Source organism: Stegostoma tigrinum, chromosome 28 (genome assembly GCF_030684315.1).
Source record: "Stegostoma tigrinum isolate sSteTig4 chromosome 28, sSteTig4.hap1, whole genome shotgun sequence".
Taxonomy (NCBI): Eukaryota; Metazoa; Chordata; class Chondrichthyes; order Orectolobiformes; family Stegostomatidae; genus Stegostoma; species Stegostoma tigrinum.
Genome location: NC_081381.1, coordinates 8,247,501 through 8,265,941, shown reverse-complemented (window position 1 = coordinate 8,265,941; position 18,441 = coordinate 8,247,501). Strand labels below are relative to the sequence as shown.

Sequence of the window (18,441 nt, the reverse complement as noted above, 5' to 3'; positions counted from 1 at the left end):
GGGAGGTTTAACGTATGATGAACGGCTAAGGATCCTGGGATTGTACTCATTAGAGTTTAGAAGGTTGAGGGGAGATCTAATAGAAACTTACAAGATAACGTATGGCTTAGAAGGGGTGGATGCCAGGAAGTTGTTTCCGTTAGGCAGGGATACTAGAACCCGTGGGCACAGCCTTAAAATTAGAGGGGGTAAATTTAAAACTGAAATGAGACGACATTTCTTCAGCCAGAGAGTGGTGGGCTTGTGGAATTCATTGCCGCAGAGTGCAGTGGAGGCCGGGACGATGGATGCCTTCAAGGGAGAGATCGACAAATTCTTGATCTCAGAAGGAATCAAGGGCTACGGGGAGAGTGCAGGGAAGTGGTGTTGAAATGCCCATCAGCCATGATTTAAATGGCGGAGTGGACTTGATGGGCCGAATGGCCTTACTTCCACTCCTGTGTCTTATGGTCTTATGGACCAAGTACTACATGAGTGGATAGTGAGGTACTATGGGAGGGTCAGGAAGTGTAGGGAGTGATGGAAGAGTGGGTCTGGGTGTTGCAGATAGAATGGTCTCTGGGGAATTCTAACAGTAGAGCAGTTGGAAGATGTATTTGGTGATGGTATGAAACAAAGAAACCTACAGCACAGGAACAGGCCCTTTGGCCCTCCAAGCCTGCGCCGATAAAGATCCTCTGTCTAACCTGTCATCTATTTTCTAACGGTCTGTGTCCATTTGCTCCCTGCCCATCCATGTACCTATCCAAATATATCTTAAAAGACGCTAACATATCTGCGACTACCACGTCCGCTGGAAACGCGTTCCAGGCACCCACCACCCTCTGTGTAAAGAACTTTACACGCATATCTCCCTTAAATTTTCCTCCTCTCACTTTGAACTCATGACCCCTAGTAATTGAGTCCCCCACTCTGGGAAAAAGCTTTTTGCTATCCACCCTGTCTATACCCCTCATGATTTTGTAGACCTCAATCAGGTCCCCCCTCAATCTCCGTCTTTCTGATGAAAATAATCCTAATCTATTCAACCTCTCTTCATAGCTAGCACCCTCCGTACCAGGCAACATCCTGGTGAACCTCCTCTGCACCCTCTCCAAAGCATCCATGTTCTTTTGGTAATGTGGCAACCAGAACTGTACACAGTGTGCTTTTGGAGGTGACAGAAGTAGCATAGGATGATCCTTTGTTTGTGCAAAGTGAGAACAAGGAGAACCCTATCAAGTTCTGGGGGAAAAAAATAATTGCGGTCAAAAGGGGAGGAGATGGGCCTGACGCAGTTGAGGACCCAGTCAACTATGGTGGGAGGTTGAGGATAAAAACAGTTCATGTTAGAGACATCCAAATGGAAATTGGCATCACTGGAACAGATGTGGAGACAGAGAAACCGGGAAAATAAAATGGAACCTTTGCAGGAAGGACGGTGTGAGAGGTGTTGTCCAACTCATCAATGCTGATTGGACATCCTAAACTGAACTAGTCCCATTAGCTTGCATTTGGCCCACAGTCTTCTAAACATTTCCTATCCATGCACCTGCCCAAATAGCTTTTAAATGTTGCAGCTGTACCTGCCTCTAACACTTCCTCTGGCGGATCATTGCATACATGCACTACTCTCTGCGTGAAAATGTTGCCAGACCAGTGAGGGTGAGACAGGAAACAAAACTGATTGTTTTTTCCAATTCCAGATGACAGCAGAGCATCATTATATCATCAATGTATTGGAAAAAAGAGTTGTAGGAGGTTGCCCTGAGTAAGACTGGAACAAGGAATGTTCCATATATCAGAAAGAGATACGTATAACTAGTACCAATGGAACTGGGGATAAGAACAGCTTTGAGATAGTGTAAGGTGGTGCTAATGGAAAGAGAGGTCATGAATGTGCATGGCATTGACCCCAGGGCACTGCAGGACAATCTGCCTGAGGAGCATCGTGTATCTTGGAAATATCTATAAATCTCGGGTGGGTTAAAACATGAAGGATGGAGCTCCAGTTGAAATCTGTATGGGGTAAAATGGAGCTGGAGGCAGTCACTGTTGAAGGAGATGTGGCTGTAAAAGTGAGTTTTGAGAAACACCTTATCAAACAGTAGGAGGGAGACTGATAGCAATTAAGTGAACTTTAATTAAGGAAAGAGATAACAAGGTGTAGAGCTGAATGAACACAGCAGGCCAACCAGCATCAGGGAGCATGAAAGCTGACGTTTCGGGCCTAGGCCCTTCTTCAGAAATGGAGGAATTAAGGAAATCCTGTCAGAGAGAAGATCAGAACTTCTTCAAGGTGGGCATACCTAGAAGAAAAGTGGTAGTGAATTAAATACTGAAATAAAAGCAATGTTAGAGAAATGCAGTAGGTCTGGCGACATCTGTGGAAAAGGCAACAGTTGATATTTTGAGCCTGATATGAACTGAAAGAGGTTGGAAAATTAGGTTTTTAATGTTGTTAACAGAAGGGGAAGAAGAACAATTGTGACAGATTATGAGGGTTTCGTAAGCCAAAGATAAAGGGTTGCTAATGGTGCTGAAGGAGAGATTGTGATGTAAAATGCATGTAAATGAAATTGTGTAAAAGGAGAAAACATGTCTGCTCTGCTGAGAGAAAAGTCGACAAGACATTAACAAAATATACAGTGTGGAGGCTGTACGAAAAATGGAGGTCAGAAATCATGCTGTGAAGTTGGGGACGCAATATTGAGCCCTAAATGTTGTTAATTGCCCAAGCAGAAAAAGAGGTGCTGTTCTGCCAATTTGTGCTGTGCTTCACTTAAAACTAGCAGGTGCGGGGGAAATGCTAGCTTGGAAGCAAAGAAGCTATTGAAATAACAAGCAACATACTTAGGTTGGGGTGGAGGTGAGTGAATGGCTTACCCTTTCAAGGAGCAGGCTGCTGAACTGGCAGAAAATCTAGCGAAAAGAACATGTGCCAGAGGTCTAGGTCTGGATGAAGGGTCCAGATGAAGCTCCAGATGAAGGGTCTAGGCCAGAAATGTCAGATTTTGTGCTCCTAAGGTGCTGCTTGGCCTGTTGTGTTCATCCAGCTCCATACTTTGTTATCTCAGATTCTCCAGCATCTGCAGTTCCCATTATGTCATGTGCCAGAGGTGACAAGAATGTGTGCTGAATGAAGGGCAAAGGAGACTGTGATGCAATGACTGTGGCATGTAAGTAAATAGAACATAGAACATTAAACAGTACAGCCTTAAACTGACCTTTCAGCCTGCAATGTTGTGCCAAATATGATGCCAAATGAAACTAATCCCTCCTGTCTGCCAGTAGTCCACAATCCTCCATTCCTTGTATATTTACGCGCTTATCTAAAAGTCTCAAAATACTCCTACTGTATCAGTCTGGTAGTGCGTTCCAGACACCTAAACCCTCTGTAAAAAATTCGCCCCTCATGTCTCCTATGAACTTTCCCTTCTAATTTTAAATGCGTGCCCACTTGTACTAGACATTTCAATTCTGGGAAAAAGGTTCTGACCCTATCTATGTATCTCATTATGTTACAGACTTCAATTAAGTCTCTTCCCAGCCTCCACCACTCCAGAGAAAACAACCGAGATTTTCTAGTCTCTCCGTATTGTTCATACCCTCTTAATCCAGGCAGCATTCTTGTAAAACTTTTCTGCGCCCTCTCCAAAGCCTCCACATCCTTCTTGTAACACGGTAACGTGAATTGAACACAATACTCTAAATGTGGCTAACCAAATTCTTGTAAAGCTGCAACATGACATTCTGACTCTTGTGCTCAATTCCCTAACCAATAAATGCCATACACCTTGTTCACCACCTTATCTACTTATGTGGCCACTTGCAAGGAGGTACAGACATTAACCCCAAGATCCCTCTGCACTTTAATGCTATTCAGCGTCTTGCTATTAACTGTATGCTTTGCTTTAACATTTGATCTTGGAAAGTACAGCACCTCACAGTTGCTGGGATTAAACTCCATCTGCCATTTCTCTGTCCACATCTGCAACTAATCTATATCCCGCTGTATCCTTTGACAACCTTCTACACTCTCCACAACTTCATCGATCTTTGTATTATCTGCAAACTTATCAACCCACCTATCTACGTTTTCATCCAAATTATCTGCATATATCATAAACAGCAGAGGTCTCAGTACAGATCTCTGAGGAACACCAGTAGTCACGTACCTCCAACCTGAAAAACACCCTTCGACCACTACCCTCTGGCTTCTATGGGCATGCCGATTCTGAATCCATATGGCCAAGTCACAGTGGGTCCCATGCATCTTAATCTTCTGGATGAGTATGTTTATTTCAAATGAAGGAGTATTATGGCTATGGCAGATTAGCTTCAAGCCTGAATCAGTACAATGGACTATGATATTGTGGACATGACAGAGACTTGGTTGAGAGATGGACAGGACTGGCAGCTCAACGTTCCAGGGTTTCATTGTTTTAGGCGAGACAGAGAGGCAGGAACTGAGTTGGAGGAATTGCATCACTAATCAGGGACAATGTCCCATCTGCACTTAGAGAGGATATACTGGAGGGCCTGCCCTCGAAGGCAATATGTGCATCAAAATAAGAAGAGTGCAATCACTCTGATGGGATTATACTAGAGACCCCTCCTAAAACCCACCGAGATATTGAGGAACAAGATGTAGGCAGAATATGGAAAGAAGTAATAACAACGGCGTGATCATAGTGGGTGACAATATCAATAACAAAATCCAGGTCCAAAATCTATGTCAAACCAATGATTTGAACTATGAGAATGTCAGACATATGAAAGAGATTTGACAAGCTAATGGTCAGCAGGTATATGCAAACTCCAACAATAACAATGTAAATGAAAAGAAAATTGAGCACTTGGACAATAATGAGTACAATCAAACTGAAAAGGCTGAGATTAAGGAAGGGCATTCAATTTAAATACTGGTCCAGATATAGACTGACTGATTGCAAAGCTTCTGTCAGTTAATAAATAAGGAAGCTAAGTAAATTAAAAACTGAAAAATTACTTTTATATAAAATGCTATTTGAGGGGAATAGGGTATAACAAGCAATTATAGTCAAAACCAAAAGATAGGTTAAACAATAGTAAACACAAAGGCAGGTATAATTAAGGGTTTATTATACTTCCAGCTCTTCGTGTGAACCTGACTGATAATCAGGCACGCCTTTGGCGTATTTTTGTCACTTGACCTTGCTGCCAGTCACTAGAGGAGGGAACTTAAACTATTTAGTTTTAGGCGCTGAATTATCAACGGTTCATTGTCATTAGTTTTTCCCTTTAGTCCAAAAGGCTTTGTAAGTAAAAACAGCAAATGTTGGAAATACTCAGAGTACATCAAAAAGGTCATTGGTTTGAAAAGTTTCTGCTTCTCTCTTTGCTAATGCTTCATGCAGCATTTTCAGTTTTAATTTGAGATTTCCAGAAGCCATAACATTTTGTCTTAACATTGTGATAATGTCGGAGGATGACAGAATGTCTTCACTTGTTCTGTAGTTTATTAGAAGATAATTGGGCAATAATCCCATGGCTTCCACAGGCCATGTCTAATGTATGCACCCAAACTTCTATTAGACTTATTTACCCTGAGTGCAAGTTTTACTATTTTTCTTGCATGAAGATGAACTAAATTTCTGAACAGTCTTTACTTCTATCATTCAAGCTAGACTGTTTACATTAAAAATAGACCTGATTGCATTTTATACATCTTTCTATATTTAAAAAAACTCACATATCCCACCCAAAATTGATTTTCTCCATAGGAGTTCAATGATTTGTGTTTATTTTCCAGATGTTTGAATCTGATTACCTGCAATTATTATGGTCACTGGCACAAATCACAGTAAGATTTGAACACAATTCAAAATGTCTCCAGACCCTAGGAAATTTTATACTGTAATGTGCTTTATTAATGATGCTCCAAATTTTTTAAATACTTTTTAACATAATGCATTTCCTCACTATATTTGGCAAACTGTAGTTAGTTCCATTTAAATCAACCCTATAAATAATTGTATTGTCATTTTCTCAACCAAGCATCCGGACAACAGTGAAATGCATCAAAACAAGAACAAGGAATTAACAAAATGCTCTCTTTTCATCCCATGGCACTAAAAGACAATACTAAGAGACATTTCTAAGCAAATGCTATAGATCATATTCTTCTTTACATTGAGCACCACTTGTAGAATGCACTCAGGGTCACAATGACACAAAATGTAGTCTGGGTCATGGGTTTCAATATCTGTTATCAAGAGTTGCTTGATTACACCATCACCGAGGGAGCTGGCTGAGACCTAAGGGATGTGGCTCCTGGACTGGATCTGAGGCAGGAGGTGATCAGGCTATAAAGAAGGAAAAACCTGCTTGGCTGAGCCCTCACCAATTATTCTGTATGAGATACATTGTCCATGACAGTACTGGTAATAGTGACCAACTCACAGTCTTCATGGCGATAAGTTCACACCATCGCATTAAGGATATCTACCACAATGTCGTTTGGAATGCTCGTTGTGCTGAAAGGGATAAAGTACGAACAGATCTACCAACTCAAGACAGGGCATCCGTACGTTACTCTGAGGCATCATCAGTAGCAGAACTGTATTCAACCATAAGCTATAATTTCATCATCCAACAATTCCCATTCTATCATTAATAGCAATTTGGGGGTTCAACTCAGTTAAAAATAGAGTACAGGAAGGCATACCAGGCAAGCCTAATAATGAGATGTGATGTGATGAAGTTACAGTACAGGATTACTTGCATTCTCAACAGTGAATGCAGACAAAGCTAATCGAACTCACAACCATAAAGCTCTGCAGTCTTTGCACATTTTACAGGTGTTGTCAACATTATAAACATACTTATTCAACAATAACATGCTTTCTGATACTTAGCTTGGGCTTACAAAGGCCATTCAGCCATACTGAGCTCATTACAGCTTTAGTCCAAACATGGACAGAAAGGCTGAACGCAAAAAAGTAAGGACGATTATCCTTGACAACTGAGCAGCATTTGACTGAGTGTAGCATCCAGGAGCTCTAGCAAAACTGGAATAAACGGGAGTCAAGAGGGAAAATTCTCCAACGGTTAGACTCATACTTATCATAAAGGAAAGTGTTGGTGATTGTTGGTGATCGGTCATCTAATTCACAAGTCATCACTGCAGGAGTTTCTGAGGGTAATGCCTTAGACTAAGCTGTCTTCTGCTGTTTTGCCAATAGCCCTCCTTTCATCCTAAGATCAGAAGAGAAATGTTTGCTGATGATTATATATCGTCTAGCATCATTTGTGATTCTTCCGAGACTGAAGCAGCCCATGCCCATTCCTGTAAGACTTGGGTAACTTTCAGGCTCGGGTTGATAAGTGGCAAATAACGTTTGCACCACACAAATGCCAGGCAATGGACTACCTCCAATAAACGAGAACCCAACCATCATGACATTTGAGGGCATTATAATTGCTGAATCCACCAATTTCAACATCCTGGGATTAGTATGGACTAGAAGCTGAACTGGAGCAGTCATATAAGTACTGCATCTATTACAGAAGGTTAGTAGCTGCAGTGAGTGACTTACTCCCTGATGCCCCAAAGTCTGTCCAGCATTGACAAAGCAGAAGTCAGAGCTGTGATAGAAACACAGGGAATAGGAGCAGGATTAGGATATTCAACCCTTTGAACTAGTTCCACCATTCATTGTGATCTTGACTGTCATCCCACTCAATCTGGATGGGTACTCAAGAACACTCAAGAAGCATGACATCACTCAGGATAAAGAAGTGCTCTTGACTGGCACCCTATCTAACACCTTCATCATTCACTCTCTTTGACACACAGCAGCAGCAGCACAAGCCATTCCAAGGTGTATTGCAGAAATTCACCAAAACTCCTTAGACAGTCCCTTAAAAACCTACAAAGTTCACAAACTAGAAGAACAGGTGCAGAAAATATTAAGTGACACCTGTAAGATACCCTCCCAACACACGGACTGCAATGGTTCAAGAAGGCAGCTCGCCACCTTCTGCTCAAGGCACAGTCAATAAATGTTGGCCCAGCCAACGATGCCTATATCCGTGAATGACTGACACATACAAGCTCATTTTCCTCGGTTGCTTGATCGGTACATGATTTAAAACACGCACTAACTGAAGTGTTCTGGTTTCATTGGTGGCTTGACATCATTCATCATGACGGAACCTTCTGTCGGATTATTTATTTCTGTAAAAATATTTACTCACTTTATACTATTTAAAAATGCAGCCACAAATCCAGCAAGAAAGAATGCAAGCAGGGAATTAGGAGAATGAGGAGGGAACATGAAATGACCTTGATAAGTAAGGTTAAAGAGAATCTTAAGACATTCTATACATACATTCAAAGCAAGAGGATAGTAAGGAGAGGGTAGAACCACACAAAGATAAAGGTGAGAACTTGTGCTTGGTTGCATAGGATATGGCTGAAATCCTAAAAGAGTACATTATGTCAGTATTCACCAATGAGAAGGACATGGAAGATAGTAAGATTAATGTGGAGCATGGTAATATGTGAAGGCATTTTGAGATCAAGAAAGAAGTGGTGTTGGGCCTTTTGAAGAGCATTAAGGTCGATAAGTCCCTAGGGCCTAATGATAGCCACCCCAGGTTATTAAGAAAGGCAAACGAGGAGATTGCTGGGGCCTTGACCAAGTTCTTTGTCTTGTCACTAGCCACTGAGTGGTCCTGGAGGACAGGCAAGTAGCTAACATTGTTTCTCTGTTCAAGAAGGGAAATAAGGATAATCCAGGAAACTGTAGTCTGGTGAGTCTCACATCGGTGGTTAGAAAGCTACTGTAGAGAATTACTAAGGATAGGATTTACACACATTTGGAAAAGCATGGCCTAATTAGGCTCAATCAACACGGCTCAGTGTGGGCCAGGTCATGTCGTACTAACTTGATTGAATTTTTTGAGGAGGTAACAAAGGTAATTGATAAGGGTAGAGCAGTGGATGTTGTCTACTTGGATTTTAGTAAAGCTTTTGACAAGGTCCCTCATTGTAGGTTCATCCAGAAGACCATGATACATGGGAACCATGGTGACTTGGTTGCTTGGATTTAGAATTGGCATGCCCATAGAAGCCACAGGGTAGTGGTAGAAGTGTGATTTTCAGGCTGGGATGTCTGTGATTGGTGATGCTCCACAGAGATCCATACTGGGACCTCTGTTATTTACGATATATATATAAATGACGTGGATGAAAACAAATGTGTGCTTTAGTAACTTTGCAGACAACATAAAGATCAGTGGAGTTGTTAACAGTGTAGAAGGTTGTCAAAGGACACAACATGATATAGATCAATTGCAGATATGGGCAGAGAAATGGCAGATAGAGTTTAATCTGGACAAGTGTGAGAAACTGCACCTTCGGAGGTCAAATGTTAAGAAAAAGTATACAGTTAATGAAAGGGCCCTGAACAGCATTGATGTACAGAGGGATCTTGGGGTTCAAGTCCATACCTCTCTGAAAGTGGCCACACAAGTAGATAGGGTGGTAAAGAAGGCATACAGCATTTTTGACAAGAGTAAGGATGTCATATTGCAGCTTTATAAAACTTTGTTTAGGCCACACTTAGAGTATTGCATTCAATTCCGGTTGCCACATTACAGCAAGGATGTTAAGGCTTTGGAGTGAGTGCAGAAGAGATTTACCAGGATGTAGACCAGATTAGAGGGTAGTGGCTACACAAATTAGGGTTGTTTTCTGTTGAACGGTGGAGTCAGAGGGGAGACTTGATAGAAGTCTATAAAATTATGAGATGCATAGATGGGGTTGATAGTCAAAATCTTTTTCCCAGAGTTGAAATATTTAATTCTAGGGGTCATGCATTTGAGGTGAGAGAGGGAAAGTTCAGAGGAGGTGAGAAGCAAGTGTTTTTCACACAGAGAGTGGTAGGAATCTGGAACGTGCGACCAGGGTGGTAGTGGAGACTGAAACAAGAGAGATGTTTAAGGGACTTTTAGATAAGCACATGAAAATGCAAGGAATGGAGGGATATGGCCAAGCAGGCAGAATGGGTAAGTTTAATTTGGCATCATGTTTCCCACAACATCATGGGCTTAAGGGCCAGTTCCTGTGATGGACTGTTCTACGTTCTATGTTAATGCAAAGCTGAGCTATTTATTCTGTCCCAGCGGCAAATCGCAAAACTTATATTCTGGAAATGATTATTAAACAGTCTTTCATGTCATCAATGATTGAGGACAGCTTGTTTAAAGCTGTACATGTATTACAGCATGCAGCACTTGGGTTTAAACTATTTGAGGAACTTTTTTATTATTTCAGTACGGTACATTGTTTCGCTTGGAGCTGGTATACTTGGTCTCTGCTTTCATACCTTCTGACACACGCATGCAGCAGCAGGCACAAGGCAGAGTGGACTGTTCAGGAGCTGATGGTGCTGCACTTGTTGTAATGGACTAAGCAGGAAGCCTCCCTGACAATGTACTCAAAAATATCATTGACAACTGAGTTTGTGATGCTCATAGGCTTGGAGCAGATGTCAGTGTTGGGTAAATCTCTTCATTGCTTTGTAGCTGTTGATGGAATAACTTTCTTTTCTGTACTTTGTCCTGTTCTTGCCACATTTCACTTGTTGTCTCTTCACTGCTTTCTAAGCACTCTTCTTGATAATGTGTTCTTTCTTTTCTTGAACCATGGTGACAGTTAACTTGAGACACAATGTACTGCATTCCTCCTACCTCAAGTTGACATGACAGAAGGATGACAGGAATCGGTAACAGAATCCATGGTATTCACTTAATCTCTTTTATGTGCTCCAGGATACATCTTATTCTTCCTTTTGTATTCCTAAGTTAAGAGTCAGAGGTTCTCCATTTCATATTGTACTTACAAACTATATGACAAAACAGACTTACAAAAAATGTTGGTAAGTTTGAATCCAGAAAAAATCTAACACTGCAGGTCAGGTCATCTAAAGGATGTCCCTATTCCAACGCTGCTGCACCATCACTAACTTTTAAAGTTATTATTGATTGCGATTTCTTGGAGTTATTTTGAAGGAATGATACAAATGTGAATAGTTTCTCAAATCAGAAAAGGCAATTAGGATCAATCAATCTATTCTTTTCTGATTCTAAACCTTAATTTCTCCGCATTCTGAAGAAGGATCACTAGACTCGAAACATTAATTCTTCTTTATCTCCACAGATGGTGCCAGACCTGTTATGTTTTATTATTCTTATCAGGAGATCTGCTATCACGTTGTTGCCTCTCTTGCACCACCCTCACAAATCTATCGGAGCTCGTCTGTAACCACTCTATGACATTTGTCATCAACTCATATAGAACATAGAACATTACAGCACAGTACAGGCCCTTCGGCCTTCGATGTTGTGCCGACCTGTCATACCAATCTGAAGCCCATCTAACCTACACTATTCCATATACATCCATATGCTTATCCAATGACGACTTAAATGTACTTAAAGTTGGCGAATCTACTGCCATTACAGGCAAAGCCTTCCATACCCTTACTACTCTCTGAGTAAAGAAACTATCTCTGACATCTGTCCTATATCTTTCACCCCTCAATTTAAAGCTATGACCCCTCGTGCTCGCCGTCACCATCCTCGGAAAAAGGATCTCCCTATCCACCCTACCTAACCCTCTGATTATTTTATATGTCTCTATTAAGTCACCTCTCAACCTTCTTCTCTCTAATGAAAACAGCCTCAAGTCCCTCAGCCTTTCCTCGTAAGACCTTCCCTCCATACCAGGCAACATCCTAGTAAATCTCCTCTGCACCCTTTCCAAAGCTTCCACATCCTTCTTATAATGTGGTGACCAGAACTGTACGCAACACTCCAAGTGCAGCCACACCAGAGTTTTGTCCAGCTGCAGCATAACCTCATGGTTCCGGAACTCGATCCCTCTATGAATGAAAGCTAAAACACTGTATGCCTTCTTAACAACCCTGTCAACCTGGGTGGCAACTTTCAAGGATCTGTGTACATGGACACCGAGATCTCTCTGCTCATCAATCATCACATCTAAGTTGACCCGTCTTTCTGCTGATCTTCACTTTGCTCTCTTGTGAAGATCTCTATAAGATTTGCTCTATTAATTAATCTTCTTATCCTTGCTCTTGATACCTCCTTAGCAATTACTTCTTGAACACATTCACACAATATGTTTTAATACACTTCTCTGCAAATCTGCTACATTGAGGGCAAAAACATTCTTCCCCTCATTACGTTTAAATCCACCCTAATCTGTAGATTTGAGTCCTTTAGTCTTTGAATTCTGCAGATGGCAATTTGCCTGTCACCTTTACTGCCCACTTACAGAATTGAAATTAGGCGCGGCTCAGGGTTAGCAGGGCAGCTCTTGCTCTGCCTCTGGGTATGTGAAACAGCCCTAGCACTGCCCTTGGAGGTGAGGAGACAGATCTCATTCTGTCTCTGGACGTGAGACCTCACTGTGCTTCTTGGGATGAAGGGACAGACCTTGCTCTGCCTCTGGGGGTTGGGGGGAGGGGGTCAGACCTCGCTGTTTCTGGGAGTGAGGGGGCTGCCTCTGGGGGATGGACTATCCTCAGGCAGCCACAATCCCCAACCAAATCTGATATCAACACGTACTCCACCCCAAGCCCCACCCATCTGCATGCCGTTGCCTTCTGAATGGTGCAAGGTGCGATCCACCAACTGCTGATTTGTCCAAGAAGCTGTTAGTCAGTGTGCAGTATCGTAGATAGCAAGAACTGCAGATGCTGAAGTTAGAGTCGGAGAAACACAACGGGTCAGGCAGCATCAGAGAAGCACGAAAGTCGACGTTTCGGGTCGGGACCCTTCGTCAAGGCCTGAAACATCAAGCTTTCATGCTCCTCTGATGCTGCCTGACCCGTTGTGTTTCTCCAGCTCCACTCTGTATTCAGTATCAGGTTTGGTTGAGCAATGGCGTAAAAGGTTTCTTTTCTATTTGACATTGCACTGCTTACCTCTTAGTTAGACTCCAGTGCGACTCCCTTCTTTAGAAAGGCTGACATGTTAAGCGTGTACCCCACGTACTTCAGTTTATTTTCAAAACGGCCAGAGTCCAGCGCGTCCCCAACAGCGGCGCTGTTCCCAAGGCGACAGATGACGCCAGACGGAGCGTCCAGGTACGTGAGATAATGGGAACTGCAGATGCTGGAGAATCCAAGATAACAAAGTGTGGGGCTGGATGAACACAGCAGGTCCAGCAGCATCTTAGGAGCACAAAAGCTGACGTTTCGGGCCTAAATCCTTCATCAGAGTGTTCGCGTCTCCGGGACGCGCATGCGCACATTCGGGCAGCCCGTCCGTCTCGAGTCACGTGAGCGATTGTTGCTGACTAGCGTTGTCAAGGTAACGGTGCAATTTTACAAATAATACAACATGGTGTAAACTATTAAATTTGGCCAAAAGCTCAGGTCAGGGGAGAGAAGATCGTGAATTTAAGTTACATGAATATATTTATAAAATCATGAAATAAAACCATAAAGAGCTAAATAATATCAGTAGATCTGGCTGCATCTGTGGAGAGAAAGAGTTAACATTGATTTCTCCAGAATTGAAAGGAGCTGGAAAATTGTGTTTTTATGCGAGGGAGGGAGGAAGCAAATGAAACAGATGACGAGGGTGCTCTTAGCAGAAGGTCTCAAAGAGGTCGCTCATTGTGGTGAAGGAGAGATGGAGAAATAACGTGTGAATGAAATATGTGAAAAAGAGAAGCTGGTTTGATATGCTAAGAGCAAAGCCAACAAAGCACAAACTGAATGCAGCAAGGGAATGGGGGAGGACTGTAAAAAAAATGGAGGACAGAGGTGTAACCGTCTGAAGTTGTGGAGCTCAATTTTAAGTCCTAGAGGCTATGAAGTCCCTATGTGAAAATTTAGATAGTGTTCCTCCAATTTATGCTGAGCTTCATTGGAATGCTATGAGAGTAAATAAATTACAGCAGAGGAGCAAGGTCATTTGTGGAAAAGGCCAGCATTTGGAAGTTCATGGTCAATCTTGCAGTCAGAACGGAGGTGGTCAGTGAAGTGGTCAGTCAGTCTGTATTTGGTCTCACCAATGTAAAGGACATCGCACTGTGGGCAATAAATATAATTGACTAGATTTAAAGAAGTACAGGTAAAATTCTGTTTCACGTGGAAGGTGAGTTTGGGGCCTTGGATGGTGGGAAGGAAAGAGGTGAAAGGGTAAGTGTTACATCTTCAACATTTGCGAGGGAAGGTGTAATGGAGGAGTGAGAAAGTTTTAGGATATTGGCTAAGTAGACCAAAGCGTCACAGAGGGAGCAGTCTCTCTGAAATGCTGACAGTGGAAGAGAGGTGAGGATGTGTCTCGTGATGGTATCTTGCTCGAGGTGTTGGAAGTAGCAGAGGATGATAATTTGCGAGATTGGGTGAGAAGTGAGGACAAGAGAAACACTTTTGCTATTCTGACAGGGACCAGAGGAAATAGGTCAGAAATATGAGAGATAGGTTAGATCCGTTCAGGAAGCAGGATGTGAGGAGTTGATGTAACAATAAGAATTGGTGATTTTCTAATGTATATTTGTGGAACCCCAGAAATGGAGTCAGAAAAGTTAATGAATGGAAGAGTCAGAAATAGTATTGAGAAGTTGGTATAGTTCTTGTGAATTGGAAAGCAGGAAGTGAGAATTTGTTTGCATCAATGATAAAAGGAAAGCATACATAGTCCCTCTAAGAGGTGATGTGCTTTTTCAAATCTTGGAGATTTAGACAAAAATGCCTGCAAGCAGCTGCAGATGTATAGACAGTTGTGAAATTGAAAAATATGTATCACATAGAACTCAGGACATAGAACATTACAGCACAGTACAGGCCCTTCGGCCCTCGATGTTGTGCTGACCTGTCATACCCACCTGAAGCCCATCTAACCTACAATATTCCATGTACGTCCATATGCTCGTCCAATGACGACTTAAAGGTACTTAAAGTTGGCGAATCTACTACCGTTGCAGGCAAAGCGTTCCATACCCTTACTACTCTCTGAGTAAATAAACTACCTCTGACATCTGTTCATAATAAACAACTGCACCTCCCAGTCGCAAACCATTTCCATTCCCCCTCCCATTCTTTAGATGACATGTCCATCATGAGCCTACTGCAGTGCCACAATGATGCCACCCGAAGGTTGCAGGAACAGCAACTCATATTCCGCTTGGGAACCCTGCAGCCCAATGGTATCAATGTGGACTTCACCAGCTTGAAAATCTCCCCTTCCCCCACCGCATCCCGAAACCAGCCCAGTTCGTCCCCTCCCCCCACTGCACCACACAACCAGCCCAGCTCATCCCCCCCACCCACTGCATCCCAAAACCAGTCCAACCTGTCTCTGCCTCCCTAACCTGTTCTTCCTCTCACCCATCCCTTCCTCCCACCCCAAGCCGCACCCCAATCTCCTACCTACTAACCTCATTCCACCTCCTTGACCTGTCCGTCTTCCCTGGACTGACCTATCCCCTCCCTACCTCCCCACCTATACTCTCCTCTCCACCTATCTTCTTTTCTCTCCATCTTCGGTCCGCCTCCCCCTCTCTCCCTATTTATTCCAGAACCCTCACCCCATCCCCCTCTCTGATGAAGGGTCTAGGCCCGAAACGTCAGCTTTTGTGCTCCTGAGGTGCTGCTGGGCCTGCTGTGTTCATCCAGCCTCACATTTCGTTATTTGACATCTGTCCAATATCTTTCACCCCTCAATTTAAAGCTATGCCCCCTTGTGCTCGCCGTCACCATCCTAGGAAAAAGGCTCTCCCTATCCACCCTATCTAACCCTCTGATTATCTTATATGTCTCAATTAAGTCACCTCGCAACCTTCTTCTCTCTAACAAAAACAGCCTCAAGTCCCTCAGCCTTTCCTCGTAAGACCTTCCCTCCATACCAGGCAACATCCTAGTAAATCTCCTCTGCACCCTTTCCAAAGCTTCCACATCCTTCTGATAATGTGGTGACCAGAACTGTACGCAATACTCCAAGTGCGGCTGCACCAGAGTTTTGTACAGCTGCAGCATAACCTCATGGTTCGGAACTCGATCCCTCTATGAATAAAAGCTAAAACACTGTATGCCTTCTGAACAACCCTGTCAACCTGGGTGGCAACTTTCAAGGATCTGTGTACATGGACACCGAGATCTCTCTGCTCATCTACACTACCAAGAATCTTACCATTAGCCCAGTACTTTGCATTCCGGTTACTCCTACCAAAGTGCTTCATCTCACATTTGTCCACATGAAACTCCATTTGCCACCTCTCAGCCCAGCTCTGCAGCTTATCTATGTCTCTCTGCAACCTACAGCATCCTTCGTTACTATCCACAACTCCACCGACCTTAGTGTTGTCTGCAAATTTACTAACCCATCCTTCTACTCCCTTATCCATGTCGTTTATAAAAATGATGGAACAGCAGTGGACCCAACACCGACCCTTGTGGTACACCAGTAGTAACTGGACTCCAGGATGAACATTTCCCATCAACCACCACCCTCTGTCTTCTTTCAGCAAGCCTATTTCTGATCCAAACTGCTATATCTCCCACAATCCCATTCCTCCGCATTTTGTACAAAAGCCTACTGTGGGGAACCTTATCGAATGCCTTGCTGAAATCCATATACACCACATCAACCGGTTTACTCTCATCTGCCTGTTTGGTCACCTTCTCAAAGAACTCACTGAGGTTTGTGAGGCACGACCTACCCTTCATAAAACCGTGCTGGCTATCCCTAATCAAATTATTCTTTTCTAGATGATTATAAATCCTATCTCTTATAACATTTTCCAACACTTTACCAACAACTGAAGTAAGGGTCACTGGTCTATAATTACCAGGGTTGTCTCTACTCCCCTTCTTGAACAGGGGAACCACATTTGCTATCCTCCAGTCTTCTGGCACTATTCCCGTAGACAATGATGAGTCAAAGATCAATGCCAAAGGCTTGGCAATCTCCTCTCTGGCTTCCCGGAGGATCGTAGGATAAATCCCATCCGGCCCAGGGGACTTATCTATTTTCACAGTCTGTAGGATTTCTAATACCTCTTCCTTGTGAACCTCAATCCCACCTAGTCTAGTAGCCTGTATCTCAGTATTCTCCTCGACAACATTGTTGTTTTCTGGAGTGAATACTGTTGAAAAGTATTCATTTATTGCTTCCCCTATCTCCTCTGACTCCACACACAATTTCCCACTATCCTTGATTGGCCCTAATCTTACTCTCGTCATTCTTTTATTCCTTAAATACCTATAGAAAGCCTTAGGGTTTACCCTGATCCTATCCACCAACAACTTCTCATGTCTCCTCCAGGCTGTTCTGAGCTCTCTCTTTAAGTCTTTCCTGGCTACCTTGTAACCCTCAAATGACCTAACTGAGCCTTCACATCTCATCCTAATATAAGTCTTCTTCTTCCTCTTGACCAGAGATCCCACTTCCTTTGTAAACCACAGCTCCCGCGCTCTACAGCTTCCTAGCTGCCTGACAGGTACATACTTATCTAGGATGCACAGGAGCTTCCTTGAATAAGCTCCACAGTTCTAATGTGCCCATCCCCTGCCATTTCCTTCCCCATCCTATGCTCCCTAAATCTTGCCTAATCTCATCGTAATTGCCTTTCCCCCAGCTGTAACTCTTGCCCAGTGGTATACACCTATCCCTTTCCATCACTAAAGTAAACATAGCAAAATTGTGATCGCTATCACCAAAGTGCTCACCTACTTCCAAATATAACACCTGGCCAGGCTCATTACCCAGTGCTAAATCTAATGTGGCTTTGCCCCTTGTTGGCCTGTCTACATACTGTGTCAGGAAGCCCTCCTGCACACACTGGACAAAAGCTGACCCATCTATAGTACTCAAACTATAGTGTTCCCAGTCAATATTTGGAAAGTTGAAGTCCCCCATGACAACTACCCTGTCTCTCTCACTCCTATCGAGAATCATCTTTGCTATCCTTTCCTCTACATACCTGGAACTATTCGGAGGCCTATAGAAAACTCCCAACAGGGTGACCTCTCCTTTCCTGTTTCTAACCTCTGCCCATACTACCTCAGTTGCCGAGTCGCCAAACATCCTTTCTGCATCTGTAATACTGTCCTTGACCAACAATGCCATGCCTCCCCCTCTTTTACCGTCTTCTCTGTTCTTACTGAAACATCTAAATCCTGGAACCTGCAACAACCATTCCTGTCCCTGCTCTACCCATGTCTCTGAAATGGCCACAACATCGAAGTCCCAGGTACTAACCCATGCTGCAAGTTCACCCACCTTATTCTGGATGCTCCTGGCGTTGAAGTAGACACACTTCAAACCAACTTCTTGCTTGCTGGTGCCATCTTGCATCCCTGAAACTTTATTTCAGACGACCCTACCCTCAAACTTTTCTATACTCGTACTACAATTTTGGTTCCCATCCCCCTGCTG

At 43.1% G+C, this 18,441-nt stretch overlaps 1 protein-coding gene across 4 annotated transcripts in view; it reads right to left on the bottom strand.

Moving 5' to 3' along the window:
• Positions 1-13,298, bottom strand: part of ubxn10 (UBX domain protein 10) — a 33,937-nt gene extending 20,639 nt beyond the window's left edge. For 2 of the 4 annotated variants that reach the window (XM_059638044.1, XM_059638045.1), the window contains exons 1-2: positions 12,978-13,298; positions 2,866-3,114 (exon numbers count right to left, since the gene is read on the bottom strand). The gene's annotated coding sequence lies outside the window, so the exon portion shown is untranslated. The remainder of the gene's footprint in view (positions 1-2,865; positions 3,115-12,977) is intronic. The other 2 variants (XM_059638043.1, XM_059638042.1) reach the window with 1 other exon arrangement.
• Between the last annotated feature and the right edge of the window lie 5,143 nt (positions 13,299-18,441).